General features: G+C 40.0%; 1 non-coding gene across 1 annotated transcript; it reads right to left on the bottom strand.

Annotated features, from left to right (window-relative positions):
* Positions 1-3,246: 3,246 nt before the first annotated feature.
* Positions 3,247-3,353, bottom strand: LOC130028492 (U6 spliceosomal RNA). Its single transcript, XR_008793217.1, has one exon. It is a non-coding gene; the product is annotated as a U6 spliceosomal RNA (small nuclear RNA).
* Between the last annotated feature and the right edge of the window lie 1,204 nt (positions 3,354-4,557).

Here is a 4,557-nt window from a genome sequence, read left to right as displayed (position 1 = left end):
CAAACATCTCTGGCATAAAATGTCCCAAGCAAAAACCTCCCTGCATCCTACCAGCTGCCTATCCTCCCAGTGAATCATAACTGAATCAAGTCTCTGTGTCCCCTGACTGTCCTTTAACTGTGTGTCCATATAGTCCACCAGTAATAGTTTTGTGCCTGTCTTCGAAGTATGGCTGGGGCAGATAGATGGCCCAGAAGGTTGCAGTATGTGCTTTACATGTGGGGATCCTGGGTTTGGTCCCTGGAAGCAGCCCCTATGCACCACTGGATGCCAGAAACACTGACCACTTCTCGCTTCTATTGTTGCCTCCTTAGGCAGTCATCATCTCTGACCTGAATTATTTCAGTGCTCTGCTAACAGGCGGGGAGAACCTACTGCTACTTCCCATTCTCATTTCTCCTTAAAAGAGTGATTTTTTAAAAAGATTCTTCAACTAGATGCTGTTACTTCTTTGTTCCGAATCTATGACCTCACCTAGACTACCAACCTAAGTCCTTAAAGCAGTCTTGCAGACTCTGCCCTGCCCCGCCTCCTCCTCCGGCCCTTCTCCTTGGCACTCACGGGTCCCAGGTTCCCTGGCTTCCTCTCCAGGTCGCCTCAAGTCTTTGCCCTTTCTCCTCTCCCAGAGTCCTGAGCCTCTGGTTCGGCTCTCACTTCCGCTCTTAGCTCCAAGGTCACTCATTGTTCTCAAAGAGAAGCTCCAGGCTCCACTATGGAATTGCCCTACCATTGCCTCCCACCTCCAGGTCCCTTCCTGGCTGTATTGCCTGAGCACACATAGCCTCATGTGACTTACTTATTCATTTATTTATAATGTGGCCCCAAAACAACAAATGAAAAATTTAGCTCATTGGTCCATTATATTAAGAGGCTAGATAGAGAGTAAGAGATGAAAACTTCTTTGTTTAAAGTGTTAAAGTGTTAAATCCTGAGTAGGATGGATGACATTACTGGGCCCACTGGAGCAAACTGATGAACAACAGGAGGACAGTGTGTGTGTGTGTGTGTGTCATTTATTTATCATACAATAGTGAGAATTAATATTTTAATTTAATATTTAATGTATGGAACTGAATATGGTATCGCTATATTATGTGTAGTTATAATATGGTTATAGCATGTGAGTTTCATGCATGTACTGTTGAATGAACATAGTGAAAAAACAAAGCTGTACATGCAGTGATTTCATTTATTTAAAGTTTGAAAGGTAATCAATGTAGGGTGAAGTTTTAGATGGAAAAAATAAAGTCAAATAGAGAACTTTCATAAAAACTAGGAGACTGATTATCTTTGTGGGGGCAGTAATGATCCGAATTGTCTTAGGTTCAGACATAATCTATTTCCTGACATCAGTGGTTTATATATTACTGTTGTTTTTACTATTTCTAGATCTTTTAAACCTCTATTTTCTGATAAATTATCAAGCTGAACATAAAAATTCCTTGCTATAGCTGTTATATTTAATTATAAAAATATTTAAAATGTCTATGCATCTCAGGATATTTGGTGCCATAAACTTTATCTTATTGTGAAATTTAATGATAGCATTCTTAGCCTCTCATTTAAAATCCACAGATACTCATCTTTTCTTGTTTCTGTGTTTCTTATGATAATTTTTGTTTTATTGTATAGTAGTGTCTATCCAAATTGAATAAGAAGATTTCCTTCTGATTGTCATAATTGTGTTTATTGTTAAATTTAAATGTTAGATTACACAAAAGCCATTTATCTCTCTCCATGCCTAATACTTATTTATCTCCAGATTACTTTGAGTTATTTGCTTGGTCCTCAACGAGACTGGAAGTTGGAATATACTGGTTAAAAAACACACAACAATACAAACAACTTCAACTTTTAATGACTAACTCTTGGTTTTCATGTACATTGACACTTTCTGATTATGTAATCTCAGTAGTCCTTGGTTGGATCAAAGGAATACAAATAAGAAACAGATTTGTGATCAGTCAAGAGAGATGGGTCAGGGAATATTAATGAACAGAGATATAAAGTGTGGAAATCCTACCTTCCCCTTTTCCTAGGCTCCCCAAATTTGTAAACCAATGTTTATTGTCCTTTCTTTTGTTTGTTCTCAATCATCTGTTCTAAAGTCATTTTTCTTCCTGTATTCCAAAAAGTAGATGAAGGTAAGAGTGACTCCCTAATTTGATACAGTGGTACCTCTTTTTCATATTTTGAAACATATATGTTATGATGCAAGTCTCACAATTTGTTGTGGGCCTGCTTGAGCAAATCGATGAACAACGGGAGGAGAGTGCTACAGTGCTATGATATGTTATCGGTGCTTTTTCTTTTTTTGCAAAGGTTAGTCTTGATAAAGTTCTTTGTTTAGTATTTATTGTTTGAAGAGAATGGGTTTGGATGGGAAATGAATGGCTCAAATAATCTGATTGCTCCTATAAGATGAACTTCCCCCATGAGTTGCATCTGTCTTGGTTCTGAACCAATGTTATTACATTTGGATTTTTTCCCTCAGGGTTACAGAGTTATATTTGGATAATATCTTAGTTGTTCACAATAAGAAATGGTGCATTTTGGGGTCATGCCACAGTAGGGCTCTTGCCTTGTATGCAGCCAACCCAGATTCATTTTCAGCAGCATTCCATGTGGTCCCTTGAGTACTGCCAGGAGAAATTCCTCTATGCAGAGAAGGAATAAACCCTGAACATAAGTGGGTGTGGCACACACACACAAAAGAATGCATTTTGTTAATCATTTGCATACATTAGCATTCACAGTGACCATTTACTCTTAAAATATGTTTCCAGTCACTGACAATTTAAATGTAATGGGATGTGAGGGTGATCTGGCTGCGACATCTGTCATCCCATTGATCGCCAGGGTTGATTCAGCTGATCTGGCTGGCTAGGCGGGTGTCCCCTTCCTCCCTCACCGCTCCATGTGTGTCCCTCCCAAAGCTGCGTGCTCGGTCAAAGAGGAGGGTCTACCCCGAATAGAGACGGACCAGTGGGTCTTTCATCTTCGGTCGAGGGTATACGAGTAGCTGCACTCCCCTGCTAGAACCTCCAAACAAGCTCTCAAATTTAATGGGTATAAACCAAAATAAAAGTGTTTCCAAACCTTCCTACATTAAATATAGAATTTCAGCTGCTATAGTATTCCTGAAAATACATATCTGATTAAATGTGCATTCTCAATTTGAAGACTTCTCAAAAATATTACAAATAGAACTTCTTCATGGCCCAGTGATTTCATTTTTCAAATTAAAAAAAAATGGAATGCTTCACAAATTTATGAGTCACCATTGAGCAGGGGCTGTGCTCATCTTCTTTGTATTGTTCCAATTTTAGCATACGTGCTGCTGAAGCGAGCACCCAGGGATTCCATTCTTGGGCCTCTGATCCGAGGACAAAAACAATCTTAAAAAGAAATATGCCTTTCTACATTCATTGCAGCATTATTTACGGTAGCCAAGATGTGGAAACAACCCAAGTGCCCAACAGATGCGTAAATAAAGAAGTTATGGTACATATACACAGTGGAGTACTAGTCGGCTCTAGGTAAATGAAATCTTGCAGTTTGCTGAAACTTGGATGAAACTGGAGAGTATCCCGAAATGAAGTGAGTCTGAAAGGAAAGATCTCAGACTGAAAGGAAAACATCTCAGTCAGATGATCTCACTCATATGCAGAGTATAAAGAAGTAGAAGGGATTAGACAGTTCCCTGCTGAAATAAGTCCTCAGAAATGGTCAGCAGAACTGGGAACTGAGGAGGTGAAGGGGGCAGGGAGAAGGGCTATGGGAAAATGGTGGAGGGGGCCTGATACAATGGGAGAGGAGTTGGTGTAGGAGCCCTGCATGTGTGAAACAGTGACCAGCATGATTGTAAACTATTATACATCAATAAGAAAAAAAGTGTGGGGCTGGAGAAATAGCACAGTGGGTAGGGCATTTGCCTTGCTCATGGCTGACCCAGGTTCGATTCCCAGCATCCCATATGGTCCCCCGAGCACCGCCAAAATTAATTCCTGAGTGCAGAGCTAGGAGTAATCCCTGTGCAAAACCGATGTGACCCAAAGAGCAAAAACCAAACAAAAAAAAAAAAGAAAAAAAAAGTTTGAAGTCTTCTGAATTTCTTAGCAGCCTTAGAAAGTTTTTTTAAGGGTTTTTTTTTCTTTTTCGGTCACACCCGGCAATGCACAGGGGTTATTCCTGGCTCTGCACTCAGGAATTACTCCTGGCGGCACTCAGGGGACCATATGGGATGCTGGGAATCGAACTCAGGTCGGCCGCATGCAAGGCAAACACCCTCCCCTCTGTGCTATTGCTCCAGCCCCAGCAGCCTTAGAAAGTTTTAAGTTCTAACATTTATTGCTCATAAGCATGAATGGAGGGACCAGATCTATGTTTTATTCACTCATTCATTACATCCCTAGCACTTGATAAGTATTCAAAACATGGTTTAAAAGGAATGGATAGTCATTGTAGCATTATATGTTACCTTATTTAATTTTTGTAGTCATCCTAAACATTAGGTTGTGGGATCCCTATTTTATTAACACAGAATCTGGGTCTCAG

Source organism: Sorex fumeus, unplaced genomic scaffold (genome assembly GCF_029834395.1).
Source record: "Sorex fumeus unplaced genomic scaffold, SorFum_2.1 ptg000039l, whole genome shotgun sequence".
Lineage (NCBI taxonomy): Eukaryota > Metazoa > Chordata > Mammalia > Eulipotyphla > Soricidae > Sorex > Sorex fumeus.
The sequence above is the reverse complement of the archived record's forward strand: the minus strand, read 5'-3'. Positions and strand labels throughout refer to the sequence as shown.